Below are 12,858 nucleotides of genomic sequence, written 5' to 3'. Positions count from 1 at the left end.
TTTAATTTAATTAATAATCAACTCACATGGATACTGTTGTTGACAAACTACCCCACCAATTAATGACTTAAAACAAAAATCATTTATTTTTATTTTTTTGAAAACTTACATTGTTTTATTCCATTTATTAGTTTTATTGAGGTAAAATTTATACTAAAAACTTGCACATACTTAATGTATACATTTTGATGAATTTGGACATATGCATATACCTATGATATTATCACCAAAATCAAGGTACTAAATTTGTCTATCATCTCCAAAAATGTCCTTATGTTCTTTTGAAACTGTTTATTTATTTGTTCATGTTAGTATACTTAACATGAGATCAACCTTCTTAACATATGTTAAGTGCAAAATACCATACTGTAAAATGTAGGCATTATGTTGTACAGCAGATTTCTAGAAATGATTCATCTTGCTTAACAAAACATTGTACCTGAGTTTCAATTCCCTATTTCTGTTCCATTTAGATCCTGTAAACCATCATTCTGTCATCTGTTTCTATGAGTTCAACTATTTTAAATGCCTCAAGAAGTGGAACCATGTAATCTGTGCCTGTCTGTGAGTGACCTATTTCACTTAGCATGATGTGCTCCAGGTTCATTTTTCTTGTTACTACAACAGGATTTCCATTTTTAGAGGCTAAATAATATTCCATCATATACATATGTATGTATGCCTATGCATATATAGGCATATGCACACACACACACGTTTATTTTATCATTGGTCCATAGACATTTGTGCTGTTTCTTTACCTTGGCTATTGTAAATAATGCTGTAATGAACAGGGGCAGGCAAATATTTCTTTGAGATTTTGATTTCAATTATTTTGAATATATATCCATAAATGGAACTGCAATGTTATATGGGAATTCTATTTTTTTGAGAAATTTCAGTATTGTTTTTCTAGTGGCTGCATCATTGAACATTTCTCCCAACAGTTTATAATGGTTGCAATTTCTCCATACCTTTGCCCACACCTACTTTTGTCTTTTTGTCTTTTAATTAAATGCCATCCTAACAGATGTGAGGTGATAACTCATTGTGGTTTTGATTTGTATTTCCTGGATGATTAGTGAAGTGGAACATTATTTTTATGTATCTAGTGACCATTTATATGTAAAGATGTGTTAAAATCACTTGCCATTTTAATTGGGTTGTTTGCTATTGAGTTGAAAGGTTCTGTTTCATTTTGTATATTAACCTATTATCATCTGCTTGGTGTGCAAATGTCTTCCATTCCTCAGGATGACTTTTTACTCTGTTGAATATTTTACTAGCTGTGAAGAAATTTGTTAGTTTGACGTAGATCTGCTGTCTAATTTTGGTTTTGTTGACTGATTTTGGCATCACATCCAAGAAATCATCACCAATATCAATGTTAAGAAGCCATTCTCCTATATTTTCTTCTGAGAGATTTACAGTTTCACATCATATGTTTAAGTCTTTAATTCATGTTCAGTTGATTTTTGTGTATGCTGTAAAATAGGGCTTAAATTTTTTGTGTATGGATATCCAGTTTCTCCAATACAATTTGTTGAAGAAACTATCTTTTCTCCATTGTGCGTTCTTGACATCCTTTCTGAAGAGATGTTAACTATATATCTGAATTTATCTATGGGCTTTGTATTCTCTTCCATTGGTGTATATATCTATTTTTATGCTAGTACCATACCATTTTAATTACTATACATTTTAATATTTTTTAAATCAGAAAATATGATGCCTCCATACTTGTTACTCTTTCTTAAGAATGTTTGGCAATTCTTGTTCTTATGTGTTTCCATATAAATTTTAGGATTGTTATTTTCTTCTATTTCTTTAAGAATATCATTGGGGTTTGATGCATATGGCACTGATTCTGTAGACAGCTTTGGGTGATATGGTCATTTTAACAATATTTGTTCTTTGATTCATGCGTCTGAGGTATCTTTACATTTATTTGTATGTATTTTAATTTCTTTAATCAATATATTATAGTTTTCAGTGTTCAGGGCTTTTACTTTCTTGGTTAAGTTTACTCCTAAGTGTGTGTGTGTGTGTGTGTGTGTGTGTGTGTGTGTATTTGCTTTTAGTACTATTGTGAATGGGATTACTTTCTTAATCTCCTCTTTGATAGTTAGTTGTTAGTGTATACAAAGAAACCTGATTTTAAGTGTTGAGTTTTTATCTTGTGATATTGCTGAATTAGTTTATTAGTTATAACAGTTTTTGTGGTGTGTTTAGTGATCCATGCTGCTTCCAAACACATTCAATTTTAATATTTTTTTAGTTTTGATACATTTTTCTCATGCTTAATTGCTTTTGTCAAACTGTCTTTCAGAAATAAATGAGAAATAGACATCTTCAGATGAGGAACTGAGAGTGATAAGAGTGAATGAAGAAATGAGAGTAATGAGAGTGAAAGGCAAGACCCTAATAATCTGGCTCTGATAACTTTTTTTTTTTGAGAAAGAAAGAAGCAAGGCTGGGATGCCCATTTATTATACCTTATGCTGGAGGTAGTAGGTGATGGCAGCAGAAGGAGCATCCTGCCCCAGTTTTCCTCAGCGTCAAAGTAAAGCCCCTGGGTGGTGAACACCAGCAGCTTCCACTCCATGCTTTCAAGTACTAAGATTGGAATTGTTTAGGCTTCTTTCCTTAATGGGCCAAGGAGTTCCATATTAGGGTCGCAGTAGAATCCAGGTCATGGGAGACACCACAGAAGTGGGCCCACTTGGGCATACCTCTATCTCGAAGGTCAAGTAGGTGGCAATCAGACAGCAGACCAGGCGAGACCCCAGCATCTTTGTGGGCAAAGTGTGGGAGGGTGCAGCACATTGCCTGAAAAAGAACTTGCTATCTTGACCAGATGGTGCTGCCTCTTTCCTGTAAGGGGAACCCCTCTATCCTGGTGGGGTGTACTGGCCTATCAAAATGAAGGTCAGCGAAGAGATCTTCGATAAGGTCACACCTGAAGTGATTCTAAGGATGAAAATCAGGCTGTCTGGCATAGGGTAGAGGAGTCTGAAGTTACCATTTGAGAACACATGTGAAGTGGCAGCAGTGGTGGTGCTATTCCCACCACAGCTCCATCACTGTGATGCTACAGGTCATCAGTGATGCTGGATCTGTCCTGGGCTGTTGCCTGAATAGCTGGTCCCCAGATTGTATGCATATCAGATTTTAGTATTTCCAAATTGTTATTCATTATGGACCTATCAGCTTATATTACTTTTAGCAGTGTATGAAAGTTGTATTTTCCCCAAATCCTAACAAAGTCTAATTTTTTTCATCTATTGAGCATAAAGTAATATTATTATAATGTTTATTTCTCTCAGTGGCAGTCAGGGTTTCTTCATATATGTTTAATAGCACTTAGTTTCCTGTTTAATATAACCTTTTCAATCCAGATGCTTGGTTTATTTTTTATATCCAATATGCTGTCTTACTCATGTTGATTTTCATTAAATAAGAATTTAAAATTAATTTTGTGCCTGATGGAAATTAATAATTTCTTGTAAGATCAAAATTATACTTATTTTGCTCTTAAAATTTGTTACATTATTTACTAAGCTTAAAACCATCAATGCAGTAAGTAAACTCAATATTTTCTAGATTAAGATGAATGATTTTGATTAAAATTAAAAAATAGTGAATAGTGTTTTTTATTGAATTCATATATTTGCCACTGTACAGCACACTCCACTCAAGTCAGAAAATTTTTTTAGGCATTGACCTTGCAACAATTTCCCTTGTATGCCTCTTCTATTCCAACTGACACCTTGGAGAAACAGACTTTTGGGCCATATCACTGAGTTCCCACTACTCCAAAGATTCTTTGGATTGTTGAAAATAAGAAAAAAATATAATACTCTTTTTGGGGGTCCCAAATATGCACTCCCCTCATTCCAAGTCCTCTGAGGAAAATTCTAATATTAAGAACCTGGAGCCCAGGTGCATCACTTCATATGTGATACTACCTTAGGAAGCTCCGGTATACTTTCCTTTTATGAACTGATGATCATTCTCAATGGATGTTCCCTTTATGACCCCACATTTAAAATCATGCCCGAGATAAAATAATTATTTTTCCTGCCACATTTTCTTCTTGCCCTTTCTGTATTTGAATAACCTCAGATTAAATGAAGCTCATGTGGATATACCTGAGTTTAATTCTGGGTCAATTTCAGTAGATTCTTTTTCTCCTCATTTTACATTACACTGCCCTGCTTTTTTTGGCATGTCTGGTAATTTTTAAACATTATATTCCAGAGGTCATAAGATTTTATAATATAAAAAATTCCAGATATTGTTTTATTTCAGAAAGTTTCTAGTTGAGTAAAGTTGCCCATGTGATCTGATAATTCTGAGAGTATGATGTTATAATCCATGATATTGTTGCCTTTGTTCTGCTTTACAAACAATTGAGTAAGTTCATTTAGCAAGTTTTGTTTGTTTTCCCTAGAAGTAAAGCAATTAAGATATGTATGTCCTCTTTTCCATGAGTATGAACATGCTGCATTACAAAGCTAGTCAGCTTCAGGGACAGAAATAAATAGAAATAAACCTGTGACACAGGTTGCACCTGCCACAAAATGATATGCTTTACAGGGACAAAATAAAGTTGGAAAGCAATGTGATTCAGTATAATGGAAATGTAACAGTGCCAGATTAAGCAATATTTTTCCCTCAGCACTTAAAAGAAAAAAATGCATTAAAAAATTCAATGCAGTGGTGTTGGGAAGACATATTTGAAACACATTTAAAATTTAACTATTAGTTCTATAGAACACTTTAAGCTTCTTTAATAATATAATTCAAAGTCATTACAAAATATTTTGCTAGATATAATATTTATTTTTATAATATTAAAATAAGCTAAAATTTCTATAGTTTTTGCATATAGAGCATTTGGGAGAAGTGATCCAATTTCTAGTATCATGTTTATCCATAACATAACACAAAGTATACAGTTTGGTTGGCTAACTAAATGATTCTATCATATAAAGTGTTAGAATGTTCAAAATCAGGAAATATCGCTTTATTTTTCAAAAATACAAACAAAAACATGATTACAGGATTTAAAAATACTACAGAGACAGTAGATAATACATAACATTTCATAGAAAATAGATTTCCTGATTGTGAGTATTAACCCAATAAATCCTTTCAGAACACAAGAATGAGTCACAAAAGCAGATAATACATGGAAGCTTAGACATGAGAATGGGTGGGAGAAAGTCCATATAAGTGTAACCCAGACTTAAAAAAATGAGTGCTGAGCAGAGAAGTAAGAAGTAACAGCATAAAAATAATAATAAAAACTAAAACCAATATAATGCCCATCCCTATTCAAATCAATACTGAGACCAAATTTATTTTCCTGTACATGTTTAAACAATTCTGTGACCAGGAATGTTTAGAAAAGCATGTCTTTGTATTGAATAACCTGATTAAAAGCAAAAGTAACTACATGTTCCAAGAAATAGTTTGATCTGGAAAATATGACTGTAAACCAACTGAACGAGCACATTTCTCAAGCCTAGCTCTGGGCAACTGGTGATTGGCAGCTTCATCATGACAACAGGCCTACTCATGTATCATGACTCCTGCAGAGTTTACTGGCAAAACATCAAATTACCCAGGTGACGCAGCCCCTCTACAGCACAGATTTGGTACCCTGCTATACCTGCCTTTTCCCAAAATTAAAATCACCTTTGGAAGAGATTTTAGATCATCAGTGGGATTCAGGAAAATATGATGGGTCAGCTGATGGTGATTAGTAGGACTATGTGAGGTCCCAAGATGAGTACTTTGAAGGGGACTGAGGCATCATTGTCCTGTGTGACATGTTTCTTGTATCTTGTATCTTCTTCAATAAATATCTTAATTTTTCATGTTATACAGATAGATACTTTCTGGACAGACTATGTGTGTGTTTGTGTGTGTGTGTTTCCGGACAGACACACACACACAGATGATGTCCATTTGGTCAAATTTTATCTATTCTACATTTATTTCTGCAAGATATTGGAAAACTTGAAAATAGTCACCAACAATAAGGAACTCAGAACTTTTTAAAAGAAATACCATTGCATTTCAGTATATATGTGTATATACTGAAGGGCAGTTTCAAACACCTACAGACTTTTCCCCCTTCTCTTTAGTAAACTCTAACTGCTGTAAGATCAGCTGCTTATTAACAGAAGGTAGACATTCAACCAGGGACAAGGTTGAATATCTTAGGCAACACAGGTATTAATTTATTTTAGAAAGTGCTTAAACTTTATGGTTTTACAAGATTTCTTGTCTATATATGAAAATTCAGTCTGTTTTCTCCTCATCCAAGAATCTCTTCTAACTTCACATCAAACTAAAATTCATACATATGTATAAAAATGGCCACTCCTCATTAGGTTCCATGAAGTTTGTGATCTTCCAATGGGAAATTTGGCAAGTGAGTGCTATGTGCATACACATATGATTTGACATCTGCTAACTGAGAACTTGCTCAGTTGCTGTGTGACGAGCAAGTCAGTCTGAGGACCCTCAGGACTCATTCTAGCAAGCCAAGGAAATCTCTCTATAATAGGATAGGGCACCTGTCAGCTCTCAAGCAGCTTAACTTTGCAAGCTCACCTGTTTCCTTTAAATACCACAGCTTAGTTTGGAAGAGACATACATTCTGGTTATCAGTACAGGATCATTTTCTAACTTCCTGTCTTTCCTTCTAATTTACTAAGTGGCACATTGAGAGAAAAAAGGTTAATTGTATTATAGTACCTTTAATTGGTGAACCATCACAAGTTCATCAAACATTATGTAGACAAAAACATAAGTTAGATACATGCTCTAACTCTGTACTATGTGTATGTATCTTATATCTATATATGTTTGTTAATATATGTATACACATATATATGCATATGTATTTTATATCTATGCATGTATATGTATACATGCATATGTATATGTAGATATGTATATATACATATAAACATACGTATATATACATATATGTGCACACATATATGTACATATATGTGTACACATATATGTACATATATGTGTACACATATATATGTGTACTCCAAAGAAACTTGTGAATTATTTAAAAGAGTCATGATAGGAAAAAATGTTAGTAAGAGAGGACTGATCATTATCAAGAAGAGCATACAAAAAAGATCTATGGGAAATCACAGCAAAAAAAAAAGAGTATACTAAGGAGAAAGTAGAGCTGTATTTGAACCAAATGAAGAGAGTTTTAGCTAGATGGAGGGAAAAAAAGAAAGGTATAAAAAATAAATTACTGTTGTGTCATAGTAATAAAATTAGATTGCTACTAACTTCTTTAAATACAATATCTCATCTAAATAAAGATTTAAGTAAAAGATAATGCTTGCAGTTAAAATAAAATATTAATTTAAGTTGTTTTTATTGTCCAAAAATTGATTTTATTATAAAATGAACCTATTAAATGGTTTATGGTATACTTAAAATTATTTTCAAAAATAAATTTTCATGAAAAAAATTAAAAAACATGCATATGTACAGTCAAGTGAAATATGTGAATAGCTGGTGTTATAAGTTTAAAAAGACTGATTGTCAACATTTTCTGAGACAATCAAACACATTAAAAAACACTTGAAATATTATTTCTTTTCATTGTTTTAACATTAAAGTTTACATAAGCAGAATAATTTCTGTTGATGTATGTTTACATACTTAATTGGTTTCTTAAGTTAATGTGTTCCTAATGCCTTATTGCTGATATATTTTAGAGATCAGTGTTTTTATTTATAGAATTATGTTTTTATGTAATAACCTGCAATGTTATATAAAATTGCATTTTATGGTTAATAACTTTGAAATCATAGACATTATTATGACTCTTTTTTGAGGGCCACTATAGGTTTTTATAATATATTTTTTTGTGTACAGTTCTTTGAATTTTAACACATATACAGAGCCATATAACCACACAACAGTCTGGGGACAGAGATGATACCCCAAAACATTACCTTGTGATCATCTGTTTTAGGTCACACTGTGACTCTCTCTTCTCTATCACTGTAGATTTGTTTTCTCAGAATGCCATATAAATAAAATCAAATGATATGTGAACTCTTGAAGTAGGCTTTTTTCACTTAATGCCTTTGATATCCAACCACACTGAAAAATATTTAGATTGTTTCTAGTTTTCTTAAAATTATGAATTATGTGAATACTCATAGTTTTTTTTTTGTTTGAAAGTTAGTTTTCTTTCTTTAGGGTAAATATGTGGATGTGAGATTATTGAGCTATATGGTAACTATGCGTTTTTTTTGTAATATATTACCAAACTCTTTTCAGAATAGCTGTACTATTTCCCTAACCACTTTCTATGCATAAAAGTTCCTGCTCATCTGCATTTTGTTATCAGTCGATATTGTCAATAATTTTACTTTAGCCATCCTAAAAGATGCTACAATAGTATCACACTATAGTTTTAATCTACATTCCCTTATTTTATGTATTTTAACTTTATCTTCTTTGATAAAGTGTTTGTTCAAGTCTTGTACCCATTTTACTTAATTGGGGTTTTTCCTTTTTTTCTCTTGCATATTGACAGTTTGTTACATATTCCAGATATAATTTTTTTTCAGATATAATATTTGCAAATATTCTCTTCTAATCTGTTGCTTCCTGTCACATTTAAGAACCTTAAAACACCTCTGGTGTTTTCTTAACACCAGACAAGAATGACATTTTCCTCCAAAGTTTTATAATTTTACATGCTATATTTATGTTTATAATCCACTTTGACTACATATGATTTGACTTTAGATGGTTTTAGGTTGACTTTAATGATTAGATTATGGGTGTCCAATCGTCCCTGCATCAATTATTAAAAAAATATATCCTTTATTCATTGAATTGCTTTTATCTCTTGGTCAAAATCTCTTAACCATATATATGTGGGTTTATTTTTGGATTCTGTACATTATTCCATCTATCTATGTATCTCCTTTGCCAATAGCATGCTCATAATGGTTTATGGTACATGATAAATGTATTTCTATAAACACTGGATTGTATATAAATTTTATATAGATCCCTTAATATTCTACTAAGTATCAAGTTATAGAAAATGCCACATCAACCTGGTATTTAATCTGGGCTATTTTACTTAAGAGAGAAATTGTGACTTTATACACATTATATAAAGGATATAACTTCCATTTCTTATTTTGTAAAATTGCCATAAATGATCTAAATCATAAGAGTAATGTAGGTGTTAAATTAGCTAGTTTATCTAAAGTAAATAACATTTAATACATGTTCTCAATAAATGTTATTTATTTTTGTTCTTTATCTTAGCACTATGTATTTTCTCAGTTTTATTAGATACCATTTTAATAAACTAACCCTTTAAAAATGCAAAAACATGGGAAAAACAAACTAATATAAATATAATTAATACAATTTTCTGAATAATTACTGAAAAACAAAACTATTCCTATAAAGATTTCATAGTTTTATTGAAATCAACTTTTCTAGGGAATGAGACTTTCAAAGAAGAATTACTATTTTCCACTTGTGACCTTGAGTTAGGGACAAAAACAAAAACCAACGTATCATGCAGCTCAGTACCCTTTGAGATTGAGTGCACAGAGAACTAATCCATCTGTTTATGGTTCCTTTTTTCCTCCCCAGATAACACTTACTTAAAAGACACATTCTTCAACCTTCAAAATAAATTACCCTTTCAATTCTTAATGGTTGTAAGTGATAAAATCCAAGAGCAAATCAGTGTGTGCATTAAAACTGGTGACATCTATGCCTTTGGCTTGCTGAATGATTATCAAGGTATTTAAAGGTTAAATGGTTATTTATACATTCCTATATAGATGGAGTTCATGAATATAGTTGTCATCACTCTCACTATTGAGTACCACATATGAATAAGTGGATAGATGGGATAGAAGAATATTTCAGATAAAAAATAAAAATGAATAAATACATAAGGCTCAAAGAATTTGATGCCAATATTCAATGCAATAGTCATCTAAACAAAAACAGAAAAATGTGGAGAGGGGCAACTGATCGCATGCAACACATTTCTTATATAAACTCCATGTTAGTTATTGCACATCTGGCAGAAGTACCAGAGGCAACTCCATAAATGTGTTCTGAAACATTTTTCAGGGAGGAAGAAGGAAGGAAGGAAGGAAGGAAGGAAGGAACAGAGGGAGGGAGGGAGGGAGAGAGGGAGGAAGGACTAAAGCTAATGTTTTAAGTAATTTATCTGCCTATTACTTCAACATCACAATAAAGTGTTCATTCATTAATACTGCTAGAATTTTCTCAGAACCTATGTTTTGTGTCTATTTTAGGTTATAGTAATAATAATTCAACACTTATGAGAGCTTATTGCCTAGAATGGCTATAAATGAAATAAAAATAATGCTTCCCCTCTCCCTCCACCTCCTCCTCCTCCTCCATCTTCTTTGCTATACTGTTTCCACACAGGCTGAGTTGTCTTGCATTTCCACCAATGAAGTCAATAAACAAACAAATATAAGAAACTTACATGGTGAGAGGGTAATATTTCTACAATCCATTTCATAAACTCTGTTTTATGCCCCCATGTAAATATATTAATAGATATTTTCTGAGTAAATTATATATACATATATATACATATATGTATATAAAATGTGTTTATGTACATATATGTATATACAATGTGTTTTTCAACTTTAATACAAAAATTACTTATTCAAAAATACTCAGGAGAATGCTGGTAGCCAATGAAAATAGTAGCTAACAACATCTGCATCTTCCCACACATTCTCAGAAAATGATGCAGATCCTCTATTGTAGGAGACCATTCTTCATGGTGTGGGCCCAGCTCCCACTCAGAGATGTGCAGGACCCACTACCATGGATAGGTTCTCCCATGGGGACTCAGGCCTGCAATATGCCTAGGCCACTTTGAGTCTTGCTCTTGCTAAAAAACTCCCTAACCCTGAATTGAGGGCATTTACTGCAACGTAACTTCTTAAAATCCATGGTAAACCTTCCAAGGATGAGTGTAACCAGTTCAACCACTTTTGCCTTTTCATTTGCAAATATCCCTTTTCTATGATATGATTAGTGGCATTGGCTCCTTTGTTTTCTGTAAAAGGTAACCACCTAAAGCAAACCTGTGCATAGTAAATGAGCACCATCATTTGGTCCTCAGTGAAGGCGAGGAACCCAATAAAGTCGGTCACAGCAAGGGCCAAGGCTTTTGCTCCCCTTGAGAGAAAAGCCATGCTGTCCCTTTTCTTCCACCAGACTCAGTAGTCCATGTGAATGTCTCATTTCATTCATAATGATGTGGACACTGCAGACTGGTGTCTGCATCACTCCATGAACATTCACCCAACTCAAAACCCTCACACTTAGAACATCAAGAAGGCAGTAAAACTACAAACAATCAAAATACCTATAAATTAAAAAAAAAGGTAAGCCAAGTCTTTGTGCAACTATTTTTCATACCTCCTGGTCACATCTCTGTATAAAGCAGGACTATCTAGAGAACTTCTCAGAAGAGAAAAGTGGGCACCCAAGAGAAGATTCCCTTCAAATCACTGCCACAGAAAAAAACTCTATCAATGGTGTGAAAATTCTGGAAAAGAAATGTGGCTTTTCAGAGGACTAGGCATGGGGTGAGGGTGATTAAAAGTGGACACATTTTGTGGTGGTAAGCTTTGAAAGACATAATGGCTAAGAAAGAAATTTTACAAGAAAAAGAGAGATATCTGCTTAAAAATTCAGTGGTGATGGGAATGGAAGACCGAGTAGGGAGATTGGGGGTTCTATAGAGAAAAAGAGGGCAGCCCCTCACACAAATACCAGAGTTGATCCAATCCTTCTTTCAAACACCAAAAAGAATAAAAAATTACAGTGAACGATTTAATATTTGAATTATATATGGTGATCTTGGGGGAAAAAGAACTCATAGGAGATAGGTAATAGATAGATAGGTGAATAGATGAGATTTGTTATGAGAACTGACTCACAACATTTGGAGGCTGACATATGCCATGATATGCTGTGTGCAAGCTGAAGAACCAGAAAAGCAGGTGCTGTAAATCCTCTGAGTCTGAAGGCCTAAGAACCAGAGAAGCCACTGGTGTAACTCCCAATTCAAAGCCAGAGACATAGAAAACCTGGGCGAGGTGAGGGCTGAGCTCAGAGGCGGGTTTCTGGTATAAATCCCAGAGTCTATAGACCCAAGAATCAGAAACCTTGATTTGAGACAAGAACAGATAAATGTGCAATTCAAGGAGAGATTGAGAATATTTACACTTTGTTGTTTTATGTAGTCCTTTAACAGATTGGGTGATGGCTCCCCATATTGGTGAGAGTGAGTCTTCTTCACTTAGTTGCTGATTTAAATGTTAATCTCTTCTGGAAACACCCTTACAACCACACCCAGAAATAATGTTCAATTGACTCTTTGGGAATCTCTTATATCATTTAAGATGATACCTAAAATTAACCATTACTAATTAACTTCATATTCTAAAAAAATTTTTAGCAAGTACTATTTACCATCACTTTAAGAAAGAAATACAGATAAACAATTAGCATTTAGTCCAGTAATGCAAACTTGGAAAATTCAGTAAGATGACATATCATTAATGTATGAAAGGAGAAAAATCATAATTACCTCTAAAGATGATGAGGTCTTTAAGGAAATTAAATAATTACTTCTTACTTTGGATGGACAGTAATTTTTAAACTGAGCTAGTCCATTACATCACTTTTTTAATAGATAGTATTCTGTGTACCTATAGTCTTTTCCTACTCCACAGTCAAGGAAGTAATCTATATTTT

General features: G+C 33.0%; 1 pseudogene; it reads right to left on the bottom strand.

Moving 5' to 3' along the window:
- LOC123821833 overlaps positions 1 to 2,792 on the bottom strand; it is a 33,877-nt pseudogene extending 31,085 nt beyond the window's left edge.
- Between the last annotated feature and the right edge of the window lie 10,066 nt (positions 2,793 to 12,858).

The sequence above is a fragment of the Phyllostomus hastatus genome, unplaced genomic scaffold (assembly GCF_019186645.2).
Source record: "Phyllostomus hastatus isolate PE091 unplaced genomic scaffold, TTU_PhHast_1.1 phas_contig_40, whole genome shotgun sequence".
Taxonomy (NCBI): Eukaryota; Metazoa; Chordata; class Mammalia; order Chiroptera; family Phyllostomidae; genus Phyllostomus; species Phyllostomus hastatus.
The sequence above is the reverse complement of the archived record's forward strand: the minus strand, read 5'-3'. Positions and strand labels throughout refer to the sequence as shown.